Source organism: Rhinolophus sinicus, linkage group LG03, assembly GCF_036562045.2.
Source record: "Rhinolophus sinicus isolate RSC01 linkage group LG03, ASM3656204v1, whole genome shotgun sequence".
Taxonomy (NCBI): Eukaryota; Metazoa; Chordata; class Mammalia; order Chiroptera; family Rhinolophidae; genus Rhinolophus; species Rhinolophus sinicus.
This window is the reverse complement of record NC_133753.1, coordinates 55,259,251-55,280,158: the sequence shown is the minus strand read 5'-3', so window position 1 is coordinate 55,280,158 and position 20,908 is coordinate 55,259,251. Positions and strand designations below refer to the sequence as shown.

The window sequence follows — 20,908 nt, the reverse complement described above, 5'->3', positions numbered from 1 at the left end:
GTTTATTTTGTTCTTTAGATTCCACATATAAGTGAGATCATATGGTATCTGTCTTTCTCAGTCTGACTTATTTCACTTAGCATCATACCCTCTAGGTCCATCCATGTTGTCACAAATGGTAAGATCTCCTAACTTCTTGATTTGGGCCCTCTCCTGGGCTATGTACGGCTCCCTGGATGGGGTCTGTGTCATCTCCTGGAGTTTACATGGCCATTTTCATAAATTTCAATACAGCCAATGGCCTTCTTTTGTCAGTTAATTTCAATTTTTATTCAGCAAGTGCTGATTAAGAACCTACTGTGTGTAGGTACAGGATCCGCATCCTCTGGGGATTATGGGTCATCTGGGGAGACAGACATGCAAACAGATAGTTACAACCCTGTGGTGAGTGCAGGACAAGATAGAGCCGTTTGCAAGGTCTTATGGGACTAGAGAAGGGAAAGCACTTAACTCTGCTGCCCTATGCCAGAGCGGCCTCTCGAAGGAGGTGATAACTGAACCGAGGCTTAAAAGATCAACAGTTGCTTATACTCAGTGATTCCACTTTAGTTATATTCTAAAGAAAGTCTTGAACATGCACATAATAAGACAAGCACTGGCTGTTCATTATAGCTTGTTTGTAAGAGTGAAAAATTGGAAGCAAACTAAATGTCCACAATCGGGAAATGAATAAATGTGGTATAATCAGGTCATGAGGCAGTATTTAGCTCTTAAAATAAGTGAACCAGATATACCGTGTTTCCCCGAAAATAAGACCTAGCTGGACAATCAGCTCTAATGCGTCTTTTGGAGCAAAAATTAATATAAGACCCAATATTATATGATATGATATGATACGATATGATATGATATGATATTATGCCGGGTCTTACATTATAGTAAAATAAGAGTGGGTCTTATATTAATTTTTGCTCCAAAAGACGCATTAGAGCTGATTGTCCAGCTAGGTCTTATTTTAGGGGAAACACGGTATAAGTATCATTATGAATAGATCTTAAAAACATCATGTTGAGTGAAAAAAGTAAGCTACAGAAGGGTGAAAGGATGAAAAAAGTATATATCATTATAAAAACATAGACAATAAAGCCTTGGGTTTAGGGATATATGCATGTAGAGAAAAAGAAGGAAGTTGTTGATAGGAAGAATAAACACCAGCCTCAGGAGCGTGGTTATGTGGGATGGGTGAGGCAGAAGGAGAGAGGGATTGGGGAAGAGGAAAAAGGGGGTTTCAACTGCTCCTGTAATGTTTCATTTCTTTACAAATGATGTAATCAATTAGGACAAAATGTTCACATCCATTACATGTAAGTGGTGGGTACATTGGTGTTCACTTTGTTATTCTTCGTATATTTGAAGATTTAAAGAAGAATGAATAGGGTTTCTATTGATGGATAAGCTGGGGCGCTGTGTGTTTCTTTGAGGAGGCAGTTATTTTAAGGCTATTTGCCATTCTGGGTTAATCTGGGCCACACTCTTGGAAGGGAGGGAGGAAACATCTTTTTTAGGACGACTTCTAGTGTTGTTTTTTGTTTGTTTGTTTTAGTTTGGGATATGACCTTTATTGAGTGTATCCACAGGAGTGGAAACAACGTCTGTACAAAACCAAATGTTTGTTACTATAAATTGTGCATCACAGTAAAAATCCAAACAGTTTTTTAAAAACAGTCAACTCAATCAAAACCCACTACTTCAGATCAATAGCTTCTTTGAAGCCACAGTAACACATAAATATGGTTAAGACTCGAATGCAGAAATTTGGTTGGTTGGAAAGCTAATTAAACTTCCAACTTGCTCAAGTGGAATTACAAAAAGGCAAAATAGTGTTTTTCACAGAGATACAGTCCACTGGAATCACCACCACTGGACAGCTGTTAGAGGACTTAGAGTCCTAAGATGATAAATCCAGGCATTCTTTAGACAGTCTTCTGTTGTTCTTTCTTCCCACTCAGAGATTTGTGGATGTGTGGAATGACACCAGCAGCAGCAATTGTAGCCTTGATGAGAGAGTCCAATTCTTCATCTTCACGAATAGCAAGTTGCAAATGACGAGGGGTAATACGCTATACCTGTACGTCGTTTGATGCATTTCCTGCCAATTCACGCACCTCTGCAGCGAGGTACTCCAGGATGGCTGCGCTGTACACAGCAGCAGTCTCGCCCACATGTGCCCATGGCTGGGTGTCCTAGATTTCAGGCGTCAAATACAGCCTGCCCACTGGAAACCTCAAGCCGGCTCTCTGCCGGTGGCACGGCCCTCGTCTTGGCCTTTCCGGAGTCCTTCTCAGCCTTACCACCAGCCATTTCAAGTTCTGCAGAAGCTCAAACAAGCAAGGCGGAGAAAAGACTAGTTAGACAGCAAGCGAGATCCCACCGCCTTCTCCTTCATCGCAGCGTGATTCAAACTGCCGAGTTCTAGTGGTTTTAAACTTTAATAACCCCTTGAGGTCCCCCAGAGTCCCTCCCTGGGCTACTGCTAGGGTGGGAGGAGGGCTTTTACCAGGTAGGGCTCAGGCTCCCACTCCTCCTCAGCCAGAGGAGACTCCCTTACATTTACCGTATTTTTTTGCATACTCATGTAAGATACCCTTTGAACAAAGGTTCTGAGCCTTAAAAAAAAAAAAAAAAGAAAAAGTTTGGAAACACCTGATCACCTGACTTGGGCAGTCCCTTGCCTGGGGTGGTTGTTCTCGCTCTCTCTCTTTTTTTTCTGGTACATAATACATAATAGGTGTTTAACAGTTTACTTCCTTTATTTATTTATTTATTTATTTATTTATTTATTTATTTAAATTAGTTTTCAATTACAGTTGATGTACAATATTGTATTAGTTTCAGGTGTACAACATAGTAATTAGACATTTATACAACTTATGACGTGATCACCTGATAAGTCCAATTGGGGTGGTTGTTTTCATCTTTCTTCTTTTTACTTTACTTTTTACTCCACCAAGTTTGCCATGGGTAAGCTTTCACTAAAGGGAATGGTCGTCTCTCTGTCTTCCCTTCTGATCTTTTTCCAGCTTTGCTTTCTCTGCATGTCCTTTGGTTTTTGAGATCTCATCTCATGAGCATCTTCGGTGTTTCCGTGATTTTCATAATTGTGGGGTTTCTTTAGTCTGTGACCTGGATTTATCTTGTTTTCTTTTACAGCAAAACATGCAAATTTCCTGGGATCACCCTCTACTTTTCTTTAAAGAATAATAATTTATTCTTAATGTATAAGTTGCACTTTTTTTTTGGTTTATTGAAATATAGTTGGTATACAAAAAACTGCGCACATTTACTGTGTACACCCTGATGAGTTTTTGGACATATGCATACACCTGTGGTACTATTCCCACAACCAAGTTACTAATCACCTCCAAAAATTTCCGTGTGTGTGTGTGTGTGTGTGTGTGTGTGTGTATGTATGTATGTTGGTAAGAATACTTAGCATGAGATCTGTTCTCGTAAAATGCTTTGAAGTGCAGAATACCCTATTGTTAACAATAGGTACTTTGTTGTACAGCAGATTTCTACACCTCCACTTCTTGCCATCCTCTACTCCATCTGCTCTTTCTCTAGAGCTCTGTCTCCATCTATTGTGTCTCATCTGCAGACTGCGCTCCTTGCCTCTGACCTTTGCCCTTTATTGTCTGTCAAACACACTCTTGCAAAGTAATTTTCCTCTGGCACCATCTTACATGATGGTGATCAAGACTATTAACTTGATCCAAAAACTATTAACAATTTCTCGTCTTCGAAATAAAATTTCTTTTGAATAATGACCTCTACTCAACAGGCTGGTCTATGTAATTTGTCCTTCCCTGGATCCCTCAGTTCGTTCCCCTCTCAGCTACCTTGTAGCCTCCTTTATCTAACACCCAATAATCTGGTCCACTCAACAGACGGATACTTGCACAGTATTGACAAAACCTTCTGAATCCATTGAGGTGGCTAAACTATCCTCCAGTATGTGTCACCTAATACCCCTCCATACAGAAGATATTGAATTAGTAGTTGATTCTTTGCAATTGTCCATTGTACCATTGTGTGGTGTTTTCCCACGTAAATGCAGTCTGTTGAGATTGTAATCTCTCTAGTGCAAGAATAGTGCCTGACTTGCTTTACAGTGCCTTTTGCTTGTGGGGCCTTAAGAAACAGTCCCAAGTCATGGGATGATGTGTTGTATGTGACATTTGTAGGCCAGCAAAGCTTTATTACTCTCAGTGAATTCTGAGAAACAGCAAACTCTGGGACAAATGTTTTTACAGTGGAAATTATGACTCTAAAGTCTCCTTGGTATAAGAGCTATTTGCTGTCCTCATCTCCAACTGAGGAAGCAAGTAAATGTGACTTTGGCTGCTTTTAAAATTTGCCAAGCTTTCAGGATTCCCCATTTAGAATCACTTAGGCTACAAAGAATGCGTTATGTACATTTTCATGTTTATTGACCTTAACACACGGTGCCTTGGCTGCTAGAATAAATCCTTTATTGACATGACTGTTCGTTTGGATTAGTAAATTTAAGTATTACTAAAGCTAAATGGATTTTTACCATGTAAGATGTGGGACAAACTTTAAGGGTAGTGGGAATTTTTTAGATGCATTAATGGCCAAAAAGTTGATCTACATGCACGTTATGCCATTTATGCACCTACAAATCCTTCCCTCCCTCCTTCCCTCCGTCTCTCACTCCCTCTTTCTGTTCCTACTAGGCAGGGAGGCAGAGTTGGATGCCTCTATCCCTCCTTTTTTTCATACAAATTGTAAGGGGCTGCCTGGCTTAGTGTGTCTTTAAAAAGAAGCATGGTGTGGGTATAAAGATTTTAATTATAAATTCATTATTGGTAGATTTGGGCACTGTCAATGCATGTGGTTCTATTCCATCTAATATATGACAACGGAGAATACTGCAGGAATTTCAAATCTATGATCACAAGTGTACATTCTCCCAGCTTGCTTTTTTTGATTAAGGTATAATTTACAAACAATAAAATTCACCCTTTTTAAAAAAGTGTATAGTTCTACAAGGTTTGACTAATGCATATGTCATGTTACCAATACCACAATCAAGATAGAAAACATTCTGTCCTGACATTCCAAAAAAATCCCCTTACACTTTTTTATAGTCAAACCCCCAGGCTCTTGTGTGCCTTTTTTGTGACTGTCAAATAAATGGAATCAAACAATATGCAGCCTTCTTTCATTTAGCGTATTGCATTGGAAATTCACTCATGTTGCTGAGTGTATCAGTAGTTATTTCCTTTTTGTCGCTGTGTAGTATTCCATTGTATGACATAACAGTTTGTCTCTCCATTCAGAGGTTGAACTTCCAGTTTGTGGAGATTATGAATAAAGCTGCTATAACTATTCAGGTACAGGTTTTTGTGCGAACATAGGTTTTCATGAGTAAATGAAATGGAGTGGGATTGCTGTATTGTATGGTAAGGTATATTTAACTTTATAAGAAACTACAAAACTGTTTTCCAAAGTGGTTGTACCATTTTGCATTTGCATCAGCAATGTATAAGCATTGCAATTATTCTGAATCTTTACCTGCAGTTGGCATTATCAATTAAAATATTTTCTTTTAAATTTATTGGGGTGACATTGGTTAGTAAAATTATATAGATTTCAAGTGTACATTTCTATAATGCATCATCTATATATTGCATTGTGTGTTCACCACCCAGAATTAATTGTCTTTCCATCACCATATTTGACCCTCTTTTCTTTCTTCTACCACTTCCCCAGCCCTCTTACTCTCTGGTAACCACTAAACTGTTGTTTGTGTCCATGTTTTTTGTTTCCTTGTTTGTTTATCTTGTTCGTTTGTTGCTTTTAGTTTTTTATGCCACATATGAGTGGAGTCATATGGCTCTCTACTTTTTCTGTCTGACTTATTTCGCTTAGCATAATAATCTCAAGATCCATCTATGGTGTTGCAAATGGTAGTATTTTTTCTTGTGGCTGAGTAATATTCCATTGTAAGAGTATATATGTACCACATCTTCCTTATCCAATCATCTATTGGAGGACACTTTGGTTGTTTCTATGTCTGGGCCACTGTGAATAATGCTGCAGTGAACATAGGAGTACCTATATCTTTAAGGATAAATGTTTTCAGGTCTTTTGGGTAGATACCCAGAAGAGGAACTGCTAGGTCATATGATAATTCTATTCTTAATTTTTTGAGGAACATCCATCCTATTTTCCATAGTGGCTGTACCAGTTTATATTCCCACCAGCAGGGTATGAGGGTCCCTTTTTCTCCACAGCCTCTCCAACACTTGTTATTACTTGTCTTGTTGATGACAGCCATTCTAACAGGTGTGAGATAGTATCTCATTGTGGTTTTGATTTGCATTCCCCTAATAGCTAGTGAAGTTGAGCATTTTTTAATATATCTATTTGTATGTCTTCTTGGGAGAAGTGTCAGTTCAGGTCCTCTGCTCATTTTTTAACTGGATTATTTGTTTGGTTTTTTGTTGTTGAGGTGTATGAGTTTTTATTATGTATTTTGGATACTAGCCCCTTATTGCAGGTGTTGTTTGCAAATATATTCTCCCATTTCACTGGTTGTCTTTTTGTTTGAATGTTGGTTTCTTTTGCTGTGCAGAAGTGTTTTAGTTTGATACAGTTCCATTCATTTATTTTTGCTGTTACTTACCTTGCTTTTGAGGTCAAATTCATAAATTCTTCTCTGAACCCAAGGTTCATAAGTTTAATACCTATGTTTTCTTTTATGCAATTTATTGTTTCAAGTCTTATGTGTAGCTCTTTGATTCATTTTGAGTTAATTTTGGTATGTGGTGACAGATAGCAGTCTAGTTCCATTTTCTATTCTGGTAGGCAGATAATGGAATTTCATTGTGATTTTAATTTACTAATTTACTAATGACTAACAATGTTGAACATTTTTTAATATGCTTGTTTGCCACCCATTGTTTGCCACCTTTGGTAAAGTGCTATTTAAATCTTTTGATCATTTCTTAATTAGGTTGTTTGTTTTCTTCTTATCATTAAGTTTTGAGACCTTTCAATATTTTCTGGACACAAATCCTATAACAGATATGAGATTAGCAAGTATCTTTTTCTAATTGTGGCTTATCTTTTCATACTGTCAGTGTCTTTTGAAGAGCCAACATTGTCGATGATTAAGATGTTCAGCTTATCAATCTTTTTCTTTTATGGATCATGCTTTTGTTATTGTATCTAAGAGATCTTTGCCTAATCCCACATTACAAAGTTCTATAGTTTTAGGTTTCATATTTATGTCTGATTCATGTGGAGATAATTTTTATTTGTAAGAGTGGGAATTGAAGTTTATATTTTTGCTTATGGATATCCAATGGTCCAGCACCATTTGTCCAAAGGCCTATATGTTTTCCATTGAATTGCCTTTGCAACTTTGTTCATGATCAATTGACCATATATATACCTATATGGATTCTCTCTTCTATTTCAAGGATCTATACGTTTATCCTTCGGCCAGTACCACACTCTCAGGATTCCTATAGCTTGATAGTTTATCAGGTAGTGTATATCTTCCAACATGATGTTTTTCTTCCCCAAATTATTTTGTTCATTCTAGTTCCTTTGCCTTTGTATCTGAATTTTAGAATCCCTTCCCAATGTTAGGAATCTCTCATGGTTTGGGCCTGTCATGTTTCTTGTCTCTCCCTTAGAGATAGAGGTTTCTTTCCCTCTTTTGTTCTACCAGCTGCAATGGGTCTTCACCTGCGCTCTGCGGGTGACTGAGCTTGTGGCTCTTTCCTCAACAGCTTCAAGTTTTTATTTTTGGGGGCAAGATTGTGAGTGGGATTTTGTACCTTTTTGTGGTGGCAACTGCTTCCCTTTTCTGGGCCAGGAGCATTGAGGGTGCTTTTCTGTGGTCTCCCACTCTGTCTCTAGTCTTTCTTGTGAGTGTCCAGTGAGGTCTGTGAACTGGTGTGGATTTCTCTGTGTCTGTGGTGCCCAAAGGTTCTGTGACCTCATGCCGGCCCACTCTCAGCCTTTAGCAATTGGTTAAAAATTTTCACTACATTTTTCTTAACTCCTTGTGTGGTAGTCATTGTCTATTCCAAGTAAATGAGCACCTGTGCCCTCTTCTTTTGGGAGACATTTGTTTTTCCTTAGATTTAAGGCTACTTATTTGGTCTGCAGCCTCAGCTCTTATGTGGGTTCAAAAACTTTATGATTTTGAATATTATCTGGATTTTCCCTCATTGTAAGAGTGGGGACAATGTTCTTTCCAGCTTTCTACATCTTAAGTGAAAACTGGAATTTAGCATGTATTAACTTCACACCCTCTCCTACATGGCTCCCACCTAATGCTGGTTACTTACATTTATTACAAAATTGTTTTTAAGAATTTTGTGGCCACCTTGTTAAGAAGGCCCAGATTCAAAACCAATCATCAGATATGAATTAAGAGCCAGTCTCTTTCTATTAAGATATTAGGTAGTAGATTTTAACCTGAGAGCCATTTCAATTGGACTGGTAGTAGTTGCCTGAATGTCGTGTTGAAAGGATTGTGAGACAAATTTTAATTTTGTGTTTAATTGGTGAAGTCTGCCATGAGCACAGGATGGCTAAGGAGGAGCTCTGATGGCATATATCTGCTTTCCTTGATCAGGCCCTAAGGAAATGGGAGAGTAGGGATGAGGGGAGAGAGAAGTTTCTCTAGAGAAGCAGTGGATACAGTTTTTAGCCAAAGGAACTTGTGGTATAGTTGGGGAGGAATTATGTGAACTGGTGAAACAGATGCAGACAGTATAGTAAAAGTTTAAACTGTATAGATATAGGCAGATGATAGATTTGGGGAAAGGGAATGGATCATGTGGGCTTCAGTGATCTTAGAAGGGATGCTCACCCAGGAAAAGGACCATGGGCAAGAGAGTGAGGTCACTTCTGAGACTATTGAATTCTGGGTGATAGAGCATTTTATAAGTAGAAATATCCTGTGCAGAGGGAAAGACCATGGAAGAGAGGCTGGGATGGCATCATCATCATCATCATCATCATCATCATCATCATCATCAGAAAGTTGACAGTTAAAAACAATGAGAGAAGATGAATTGATGGAGGGAGCAAGAACATGTGGAGTATATATGGAAAAGAATGAAAAACTGAGGACAGACTTTGGGTTGGGGCAGAGTGGGGAGAGCTACCCTCAGCAAGGCAGAAGAAGAGTTGCTGGTGAAGGAGAGAGCACTGTGACGGCTTCACAACAGCTGGTATTGCAGACTCCTATTCATACCTCAAGGCTCAGGAGAATCCCTCCTGTGTGGTTTCCTGATCTTTGGGCAGACTTGGTTGTTCTCCCCTTGCTTCCCCAAACCCTTCATTAATACTCTGTGTAGCACTTACTAAATTACATTATAGTTAGTGGTGTGTGTGTGTGTGTGTGTGTGTGTTGGTCTTTTGTTTTGTAAATGACTTGAAGTCTTAGGCTGTGTCTTATTCACCGCCTCTCACCATTGACTCATATAGATTTTGAGTAATGCTTGTGGAGTTGAATTTAAAAGTGACATATCTTGCCAAGGGATCAAGATAAAAAGACTTGGGTTTGACAAGAAATAAGTGAATAGTGACTTTCAAGGGAGCAATTTCAGGACAGTGACAGAGAGTATTCTGAAGTTCTGGTTTTGTTCTGGTTCAAGCGTTTTAGAAACCACAGAGATGTGGTCACTGTTTTGAATCATCTCACTGCAATCTTTCTACTTAAGCAAAAAATGTTCAGATCTCTTTGGAAAGTGCAGCAGTCTGAAGGTAAAAAAGACACTATTCACAGATTTAGTGTTGATGGTAGAATTGTTCATAAGGAAATAGATAGAATTTGCATTTGGCTAAGTGATAGAGTGAAGCTAAAAGGAAAAGTGAAAGCTGTTTGCTTGCAGTGTTTCCCAAAAACTGGGTATGCTCTCTGGACATTGAAGAAGCATCATTTTGTGTTTTTCAGGATCAGAAGTGCTGCTGCCAGGATGAAGGTCTCAGGATAGGGCTCCCTAGCAAGAATATTAGAGCCATGAGTAGATCTTGGGGCTCAAACTAATAAGGCTCCAAATTTGTAGTTTCTACTACATCACCTCTTGGAGATTTGCTGGGGTTCTCTGCACGGAGCAAGACTTACCTTTCACTTCTCCACGTCTATTAGGAATTTTACCCAAAATAACTTCTCTCCTTCTTCCTGCCTGAATGCAATCGGACCCCTTGCACAAAACAGTTGACCTCTTTTGCTCAGTGTTTTCTGAACGATAAGAAGCTATTGTGTACAGCTGTGCAGGTTGCACATTGAACATATCCAAGAGGGTTGAGCAGCTCCATGGTCTAACTACCTGGACCATCGTGGTTATGGTTGCCCTGGAGTTATGCAACGTGAGGACTTGCAAAAGGTGTGGAATGGAGATTCAAATGGAGGGTAAGCTTCTTAGGGTCACGCTACTGAGTGTGACTGTAAAACAAAGTTCAGATCATGATAACTGCTTAAAAGCTTGTAATTGCCATATAGAGAGGTTTCAAGGACCCACGATCAACTTGATGTGGGTATTCCTTATTAACTCCAATAAGGAAGATGGGAAATTATCCTTAAAGGTTGCCTTTGAATGGGATACCAGGTGTCATGGCCTTTGTTACTTATTTAGTGATCATGTGCTACATGCCAAATACTGTGCTCAGCCCTCTTAGATTTCTCACTGAGGTGATACTCTACTAAACCTATCACAAGTTTGATTGCTTCATGGATTTGGAGAACCATAATAGAAGAATGATCAGAAAAGTATAATAATTGTATTGAAATATAAGAATTTTATGTGGAAAAGCTTAATTTATACATATGATAACTAATTTCTTAAGGAGCACAATTCTATTTATCTGTTCAACATGTGCTAAAGAAGATATTTAGCTGCAGTGTAATGCTTTTTTCCCCCCAGAAGATGCCAAGTTGCTAAGTGAAGTAAAGTGGGCTTCTGTCCCTCTGGATACAAAGGGATGGCTGTGTGACCTCTGGAAGTCCCTTTGGTTAAGCTCTGTGGTTTAATGATTCTTTGGCTCAGGACCAAACTCACATAATGTTCAGACCATAAGCCTCCGACATGAGTTTTAAATTTAGCCCAGACTTAGGGAGTCATTACCATCCCTTCCTCGAATCCTTAAAGTGCGAACCATCTTGCTATCAGAGCTACAAGCTATAAAACCATGAAGCTAACAGGAACACAATATTTAAAAAATAATAAGACCACCAGTTTTTGTGATGTGTTAAATGATTTGTGCATCAGGCAGTTATCTTTAATTGGGAAAACTAGGTTAACTTCAAAACAATTTAATAATTTTTGAAGTATTTTTTTCCCTTTGTTCTTTAGAAAACTGAAGAAAACTGAGTTTGTTTCCTGACTCCACCACTCACTAGCTGTGTGATAATACTAATGGCTAACATTTTTAGAGAGCCTACTCTGTGCCAGGCACTGGATGTTTCACATATTATTTAATTTGTTCCTCACAATGACTTTATGAGGTGGGCACTTCTATTATCCCCATTTTACAGATGAGAAAAAGAAGGCTTAGAGCCTATACATACCCCTTTGGCTACACTGATCCCTGGTTAAAGTAGCCGTGCCTCGGTACTCCTGGGTGAGGAACAGCTTAAAGCCAAATAGCAGAGTGGTTAAGAGCTCAGACTTGGGAGCCAGATTGCCTGGATTGAACTCTTGTCTAAACTGCTTACTAGCTGGGAAAGTTACTTACGCAATTTGTGCTTCAGTTTCCTTATTTGTAAAATGGGGTTGATAAGAACCGTAATTTTACCTCTTAAGGTAATAAAGAGATTTGACTGAGAGAGCAGGTGTGAAGTGCCAGGAACCTAGTAAATGGACACGTCCAATACCCGCTGGCTAATGTTAAAGTTGCACCCTGGCAGGCGGAAGACGACAGCTTCTGGGATTGGCCACCCGCAGTTCCAGTTGGCCTTGGAAATTTATTTATACGAAACTGTGGATGATCGATGATTGATAGCGGATCCGTGTTTGAGTTGACGCGGCCTGAGGGAGAGAGCACTCTGCACCTGGAGTAGGGATGAAAGCGGGATCCATATTTTGCCTACTTTTTTGTGCTGTCCCTCTTGTCCAGGACACCTGTTGCCTATTTATTTGTTCTTTCCCTAGGCTAGTTTCGTAAGCGCCTCACTCCTAGAAGCTGGGGCTCATAGAGAGTGGCCAGGAGAACGTATGGGGCATAGGCATAAGCAAGCCCGAACGATGGCTTTCCAGAGTCATGCGATAGGGCTGTGACGGCCGAGGGGTGAAGGGAGTCGTTGTCTGTGTCTTCACTGATGGATCCATATGTTTGGGTTGATAAAGGCAGGGCCTAAATGGCAGTGTCTCCTGCTCTTTAGAATTCGACTTGGTTTTGCCAAAGTTTAGAGAGAAACCAGAATGCATTCTCCCCAGGGCCAGGTAAGGTCTGTGAGTGTGAGGGAACGCATATCGCTCTTTAGAGGGACTCTGGGCCGCCCCTCTTCATTCTCAGATCCTTTTATGAGACTCTCCTCTCCCTCCCCTCATCAGGCATTGAAAACTCTGCTTAGTCCTCTGGCTACGGTTTTAGAAATGAAAGAGACTGATGTGTGCCATCTTTTATGTCCCTGGAGATGGGGCAGAGGACAAAGAGAATAGAATCTGAAGGTAAAAAGGACGCTATTCATAGATTTCAGGATATTTCCTAAGGATGGCCTGGGGCCTGCTTTTTGTGCATTGGTGAGGAAGCCTAAGGTCCCTTAGAGGTGGCTGCTCGAATGTCGGGTGTAGAGCAGGGCTTCTCAACCTCAGATTGTTGCCATTTTGGGTAGGATGATTCTTGATTGTTGGGGAGGGCAGGGTGTCTTACGAAGGTAGGATATTTAGCAGCAGCTCTGGCCTCTACCCACTAGATGCCAGTAGCACCTCCTACGGTTGTGACAACCAAAAACATCTCCAGACATTACCAAATGGCAGAGAGGGAGCAACAGTCCTTGATTACTCTCTCTGAGGTTACAATGGTTTAGTATGAAATGGGCTCACTTCTTTAGTCTGAATCTGAGCACGCACCCAATAAGTTCATTCATTTAATAGTATTCATCTACATATTCTGCTTTCTGCACATGAAAGTTGGTCTCAGTCTAAGCATGTGCGTATGCGAGATGTGTGTGTGTGTGTGTGCGTGCGTGCGTGCGTGCGTGTGTGTGTGTGTGTGTGTGTAATGCATGGCACTCTCTGGGAAGTATGTCACATTCTAAAGGGTAACAAAGGACCACAACTAGAGCTGTCCTACCCACCCCAACTAGAGCTTTGGATCCAATGTGGAAATATTCCTGAGGGAACTTTGCAAATAAAAGAAGAACCCACACAAAGGTATTACCCACTCATATCAGGGCTCGGATCATGGATGCTTTCTCTTCAGCACCAGCACCACGTGGTCAGGGTTGGTGCCAAGTCCGACCATTTCCACCAAATGTTGATTATGGGTCTTTGTAAGAAAAACAGGACCATGGGCTTCCTGTAAGCTACAAGCCTCCCTACCTATACTCTCAAAGCACCCAGAGGCAGCCCGCCTTCTTCGAACAGCCAGACAACCTGCCTTCCCCACCTTGGGGTAAAGACTGGGGTGTAGAGGTTCTCCCTGACTGGCTGGCACTCACAGTGGTCCAGAGAATGGGGATGCCAGTTAGGATGGAGCCTGAGGGTATAAGCTGGAGGTCTGCTCGTGGCAGGCACTCCCCGCTGTGGAGAACCAGATTTGACCTGGAAGCATGAGTCAAGGGGGCTGCCTGAATTAGTCTAGGGGGACTGTAATTCCAGGGAGCCGGGTGGCACCTGCGTGCGGAGGGAGCTGGAAGATAAGTACAAAATTGCTCAGGGTCATCCTGGAGCTGTAACATCAAACAGACCATTCTTTCTTGGGATTGGGGGATGCGGCAGCTCTTGCAATATTATTCCAATGTCCGAGGCAGGAAAACAGGGCTTGAGGAAGAGCCAGGAAAGGTGTAGGAGCAATAAACTCCTGGACAATTTTAGTGAATTGGGACAGAAGCCCAAGGCGCCCTCCTGCCTGGGGCTAGGTGCCTGAGTGTAGGTGTGACAATTGGTCTAGAGGCTTAGAAATGGGACAGGTAGACTGGAATAGGAACAGGAACTGGGGGAGATTTTCTACTGTGACTTTTTGATGGCCGTACTTAGGAACAAGGCCCTCACATAGTCATTCCATCAATTAGTCATTCAACAAACATCGGGTGTTTACTGTATGTGAAGTACAGAGCCAGAAACCAGAGAGGCTACAAGGAAGGATAGATCTAGACTGAGTAACTGGAAGTCTAGAGTGGAAGGTGTAGCATCCACACAAATAATGACCACAGGAAATAGAGTGTTAGGAGTATTTGAAGGAGGGAGAAGGTATTAAAGGAAGCATGTGTGTAACTCACAATAGGATTAGTAATTATTTAAAATACTTAATGCCCATTAAACGCCCAGGAAGATGGACAGTGAGTGAAGGTAGCTTCGTTAAACTTACTGAAGCTCAGATGTCATTCTTATTTCACTTCTTCTTAAACTACGTGGAGGTTCATGGTTGGTCCCGCTTTCTCATGGCTTTGGTTGTTGTTTGGGACTTTCCAGAAGGCGTTGGCTTCCAACAGTTGGTGATGGCTTGTACTTCTTTTTCAAAGGTTACTTTCTTCCCAGTGGATGCTTTACCATGGATATCCCATTCAGGGAATCCCCTAAAATGTAGAACTTGGGGACAGGCTGTGGTTTTTACATGGAGACTGACCTGTATGTGTTTGAAGATTCTGTCCTGGTCTTACCTAGTGACACGTGCTTTCCATACAAACCGCCGGAGAATTGGATTAAACCCTTTCTCTTGGCCCTCATTCTTAATAGCATTTGTCTAGACTTTTCCTGCAATCATGCCACAAAATACCAAAAATATTGACAAAAATAATGGAAAAGATGGCAATTATGCTGCTCTAAACCCCCCCCCCCCTTAGGTTGTCACTACAGCAGATAAAACCTATTTTATGGGAAACCAACCTGCTGCCACAATTCCTAAAGTTTATTTGCACAGAAAAATAAAGGCAACTTTTTATTTGTCACCTCGCTGAGAAGAAATGTGATTCCTGTCCCCTTGCTTCGTGTTAGCCTTCCTTTTTCCTGCATGTTTTCATCCCGTGCTGTCTGATCATTTTATAGAAAGGAGGATTTCTGCTTTTGACCTTACCTCTTGCTGCTGTAACATTCCAATTTTCAAATGACCAGTCACCATTTGCCATTTTTGGGGGGTGGGGGTGTATGTTCTGAAGCTGAAGCATACAAGACTCGGGCCCATTTTTTTTGAAAAGCTGGCTAGGTTTCCCATGTGACAGTGGCTCCTTGGGAAAGCTATTCTTTCATGCAGCAGCAGTCCGGCATTGATCAGTGGGAAAGTTCAAGGCGGCAACTCATCAAGCACGGCTTCAATACCAGATTCCAGACAAGGTCTGCAATAAATAAGAGCAGTAACAAAGAATCCTATTTCCTTCTCACACAGAAAACCAGCAATGACATAGTTCCGAATTTCAGGGTACAGGCATCGTGTCTTCTCCCTGCACTGCAAGTTGAAAGCAGGATGGCTTTCCTCTCTGAGAAGTTACATGAGCATGCATTGTAGTTCCTTTCCTTAATGTAATATTCAATTTTGCAGGTTGATTGGGGATTTTTCAGCGTATGCACTGATTCTCGTTTGGGTTGTTTGACTAGAACTGGTATTGTCAAAAACGTGTGTTTAGATTTTCTCACATTGGTTTTAATTGACTCATATCCCTTTCTCTCCTACCCCCTCCATCCCTAATAATAATGTCAGGATTTCTGTGTGAACACACGAAAAGAAGATTCTTTTGCTCTAACTAGATAGGGAAATTTTTTTTCTCTAAATGGCAGTGTGATAAAAAAATATACACCCTATGAGTCCCTCACGGATTATTGCTATTGATTTCTTTCCTTGAAACGTGGAAATGTTACCAGATAGGGTGTTAGGAATAGGTGTGTGGGTGCAAATGCAGTTTATTGCTTGTTGACTAAAAATCAGTGAAAACCTTCACCATTTGTGTGCTTATGTTGCATGTAAAGGTGAATTTTAATCCCAAACCAGTCCTTTGAGAAAAGCTTCATGTGATGCAGTAAGCGATATTTTTACAGTAAATTTATATTTGAAGGAAACAAGCTTTATGGCAGACTCACCACACATAAACATTTCAAGCATTTGTACTCTCTGGCTTATTGAAACACTATCTTTGTTTTAACTGAATGCAATCAATGAAATTTACTTATCGCAATCAGCTTTCTATTGTGTCTGTTTTCATCTCCACACTCTCCCCAGGCTGCTCCTTTGAGCTTCCGCTGGGTTCCCTGCTCAGGCAAGTGTGAATCGAATTGCTTCAGGTTTCTAGAAGCTAGGTGCCTGTGTGCAGCACACGGCCACTGAGCTCGACCCTCGGGGACGTACCCATTAGGAAGAAAAGGCTGACCTTCTGTCACTTTCCTTCTCCTCCCTTTTAATGATTCCTTTTCTATCCTTTGGAGAAGATCTTTCCAGCCCTTTGACCCCTGTTAGAAGAGGAAGGCTTAAACAGCTAAAAGTACCCTCAATCTCAAGGCTTCCCAAGAAAGCTCAAGAGGCCTTTTAGGAAATGCCAAAAGACAGGAGCCTCAGTTTCCAGTGCATTTAGGAGGCAGATCCCACCCCAGCACTATTTCCATCCTCATTTATTTTATGGAAGTAACCAGTGTGTGTGGCAGGAGGCCCCCGCCTTCCGTCCTCACTTGTCAGTGCCGCCAGAATCAACACGTTCGAAGAGTGGCTGCCTTTTAATGATAGCCCTCGGACTGTGGAGAGCACTGTGTAATTTGCAAAAGAGCAAGGAAAATGTGTGTCTGACACAGTTACTAGGTTGCTACTTTGTGGGCTTTAGTGTCCATGGAAAAACACACACTGCTGGGTAGATGGCTGCCCCATCCTAACATGGTGAGATGCGAAGTGCAGGATTTCTGAAAGGAGGACGATTGTGGGTCTCCAGTGCCTGCTTGTGCTTTCTGATGTGACTTAGATTCATATAATTAAAATGGCAGCTAACACTGATGAAAAGGTGTTTGTTCTCCAGTGCCAGGCATTGTAACATGTAATACAATACGATGTGTATATTCAAAAATTAAATTCAAACTACGCCTCTGGAATTAGGAACTGGGAAACCGAGGCAAAAGGGAGGATAAGTCCAGTCTTGACCATGATAAGAAAATTTGTGTTAGAAGACAGCTGTGCCATTTATTAGCTCTTTGACTTGGGTGAATCACTTAGTCTTTCTGAGCTTAAGTGTTCTCATCTGTAAAGTGGGGGTTGTTAATTCCACCCTCAGTGTTATCATGAGAATAAATGGGGTACAATGGAGTCCTGGGATCGCCACCTCCTTTCCACTTTCTCATCTTACCCCGGACTCTTCTCCAGGTGGCCATCTTTAGGAAGTACTGGTGGAGAACAGCAAACACATGGTGAATTTTAGGCACTATGCCCAGAGAAAAGGGTGATTTTCAAAGGGATGGCTTACTTTCCTCCTTCTGGGAGAAGCTATAGATAATCTTTTATCTGTCACAGAAAGGAATCCAAACCCAGTTGCATCAGTCAATTACAGATGAGATGGGAGTGGCTAAAAGGATTAGGTATTTGATTCCACATTCTAGGGTACTTGCTGCCATCTCTACTCTAGGAAAAGCAGGAATAAAAGAAGAATTTAAAGATTCATTGTTCTTACTCAGATTAACCCCTTCTCCTGTTCTCTTTATTTTCTGTATGCACATACATGCCTCCTGTTCTGCTTTCAATATGCACATGTGAGCATGTGTTCCCACACAGGATACACTCATGTGTTTTCAGCAATCGTAATATATTTAGAAGTAATAGTATCTAAAGAGCTTAAAAAATGTTTTCCCCTGACTATAAAAGTAATGCATGTTTGTTGTATAGACTTTGAAAATATAGAGACTTATAAAGGAGATGTTCATTTTCTCACCCAGCACACAGAGATAACCATTATATGCAGCATATTGTGGCCACTCCAAGTTTTTTCTATGTGTACACACACACACACACACAAACACACACACACACACTTAGCCTGTAGACTACTTTGTCACTTGATATTATATTCTGAGCATTTCTCTTGATCATTAATGTATTAATTACTTATTGATGCATAATAAACTGTCTCCAATCCTAATGGCATAACACAATAGAATAATTGTATTCTTCATGATCCTAGGATTTGATTGGACTTGGCTAAGTAGTTCTTGCTTAGGATGCTTCATGCATCTGTCGTCAGGCAGGGCTTGGGCTAATTATCTGAGTTTTGCCTACTCACGTGTCTGCTGCGTGGGCTGGAAAGACTCAAAGCGCTGCAGGCTGGAACAATTGGGTTTCTTCATCATTTATTTTAGTCTCTAATATGGTCTCTCTGGCCTGGTGGCTTCAGCGTAGCCATGTTCCTTACATGGCAGCTCAGGAATCCACAAGTGCGTGCCCACAGATAGGCCAGGCTGAAGACAACTCACTTTGTATGACCTAGTCTTGGAAGTCACACAGCCTTCCTTCTGCCACATGCTGTTCACCAAGGCAGTCACAAAGCCCTCCAAAGCCTTGACACATAGACCTATTGAATAATTTATGTTTCTTATCACTGATGTCACATATTCAAAATGACACAACAACACACCTTTAGGACCTTATAGCTTTGGAGGTCAGCAGTCTGACATGGGTTTCCCTGGGCCAAAATCAAGGTGTTGGCAGCGTTGCCCTCCTAGGAGTCTCTAGGGGAGAATTCATTACCTCGATTTTTCCTAGCTTTAAGAGACTGCCTGTGCTCCTTGGTTTATGGCCCCTTCCTTCATCTTTAAGGACAGCAGCCTAGCATCTTCAAATCTCTCTCTGACTGTGACACTCTGTTCTTGTCATTACATTTTTTTCTTCTGACTCCAATCCTTCTGCCTCCCTCTTATAAGGACCCTTGTGATTACACCGGGTTTACTCGTATAATCTAGGATAATATCCTCATCTCAAGATCCTTAGTTTAATTACATTGCAAAGTTCCTTTTCCCTGGGCTTTTGGGTGGTCTGTTACACAGCACAATTGGATATAACAGCCTGATAAAATGTGTTTTTCCTTTAGGTTACTTGATGTCAGAAATCCTGTAGGTAACATGTTCAAAAGTGCCAGGGATTAGGACACGGACATCTTTGGAGGGCCGTTATTCAGCTTACCACACTGGGAAATGACAGGCTCTGGTAAAACACATGTGACCAGAAAAATTGTTGCAATCATTTTTGGGAAATATAATCTGCCACAAATAAATCCAGTGGTTGCATAGTATTTTCTGTATGACTGTCACGATTTACTTAACCTTTCTTTATTGTTAAGCATTTGGGGTGTTTCCGATATAAAAAACTATAGAGAACAAACATCACTATAAATAAATATTTGTCTAAATCCCTGATTGTTTCCTTAGGATAAATTACTAAGGATGAAATTATTATATAAAAAAATAAGACTATGTATAAATTGCCAAATTGCCTTCCAGAAAGGTGACACCAGTTTCCCATCAGCGTTATATAAATGTGTTTATTTTTCTGCATCCTCATCAACATTGAGTATAATGATTAACAAAAGCTTCGCAAATTTAATAGGCAGAAAAAAATCATCTGTCTTTTATATGTAGTTTCTTGATTATCAGTGAGGTTAGATATTTTTTGCATATGTTTATTTATGTTTTTTTTTCTTTTTTTGGTCATTGACTGTTCATAATTTCACTTATTGTTTTCCGCAGGGTGTTCATATTTTTCTTATTGATTTACAGGAACTCTTTATATATAAGAAATGTTAAACCTTTTTTTTTTTTTTACCATTGATGCAAATAATATAATAGCTACAGTTTTATATTTTATAAAACAAAATCTTTCCTTTGTTTGTCCTTCCTTCCTTCCTTCCTTCCTTCCTTCCTTCCTTCCTTCCTTCCTTCCTTCCTTCCCTCCCTCCTTCCTTTTTATGATTAAATATTCCTTCCCTTACATAGATTAGATAAGTTTCCATATTCACTCATATTTTCTTCTTGTTGCTTTATGATTTAATTTTATACTTCTGGCTGTTTAAGTGGTATACTTACATATTTATGTAAATCATATTTTATTTTAATTAACTATGTAAAGGCATGGATGGGGGAAAGAGAGGAGTTGATCTAATTTTATTAGAAATAAATTGCCAGCCTATTTACTGTTCATCTGATTCAGTCAATCCCCAATTATCTATGGTAAATGGGAGCTAGGAAGAACAAGGATAAAATATACATTCACTGATAATCCCCCAACCACATTTCCAGACATGTCTATGCTCAGAAACCTTCTAATGGCCTTACATTTTGAGGACAGAGCACTTTAGGTGTCACACTCCGTGGTCACATCACAGAGATCAGTGATCCTACTGTTTATTTGGGTGACCTTGTTTCCATGACAGAAAGAAATCCTCTCCTATGGCATGTAGATGAGCTTCTTTTCACTAGAGGAACTATGGCTGATGGTATCTCAGGTGTATATCTTGATTTACAATCCCTAATCTCTAACCATTAGATTTCTTCCTATGGGACTGTCCTTGTCTCTAGGGGGAGTCCTTTAAGAATAACCCCAGACAACACTGCATTGCATGGCGATGAATCCTTGGAACAGTAGACTTAGTGTATCAGATGTAACAACAGGATGACCTCTTCCTGAGTGGGTGAGACAAAACATATTCAGATCTTTGGGAAGAATGTGGGTGAATGAGGGAACTGAGAATGTTGACAGAGTGGCCCAGGAGAGGGTAGAGGACAGATGCCTGTACAAGTGG

The 20,908-nt window shown here is 40.5% G+C and overlaps 1 pseudogene; it reads right to left on the bottom strand.

Moving 5' to 3' along the window:
• Positions 1–1,913: 1,913 nt before the first annotated feature.
• On the bottom strand, positions 1,914–2,301 carry LOC109455484 (histone H2A.Z; annotated as a pseudogene).
• Between the last annotated feature and the right edge of the window lie 18,607 nt (positions 2,302–20,908).